Below are 387 nucleotides of genomic sequence, written 5' to 3'. Positions count from 1 at the left end.
CCCTGGAAGTATTTAAAAGACGGGTAGATGAGGCACTTAGGGACATGGTTTAGTGGGCATGGTGGTGTTGGGTTGACGGTTGGACTCGATGATCTTGGAGGTCTCTTCCAACCTTAATGATTCTATGATTCTATGATTCAGAGCTTTTCTTCTTTCTTTCACTATGACACAGGTACTGAAGTAGACCATGACAATGCATCCCTCTCTGGCTTATCCTAGGAGCCACCCATGTACCCTGTGAAGTTTGTCATCTTCATGTCCTTCCCCAGAGTAGTGGGGGAGCCTCTGGGCCAGTCACAATGGGGTGCTTTTGCCACTCACTCCCAGTTAGGCTCACTTCAGCCTTCAATACAGTTAGGTGTTGGGATCCCCCTGTCACTCCAGAAA

The sequence above is a fragment of the Pygoscelis adeliae genome, unplaced genomic scaffold (genome assembly GCF_000699105.1).
Source record: "Pygoscelis adeliae isolate BGI_AS28 unplaced genomic scaffold, ASM69910v1 Scaffold60, whole genome shotgun sequence".
In the NCBI taxonomy this organism is placed as follows: Eukaryota; Metazoa; Chordata; class Aves; order Sphenisciformes; family Spheniscidae; genus Pygoscelis; species Pygoscelis adeliae.
The sequence above is the reverse complement of the archived record's forward strand: the minus strand, read 5'-3'. Positions refer to the sequence as shown.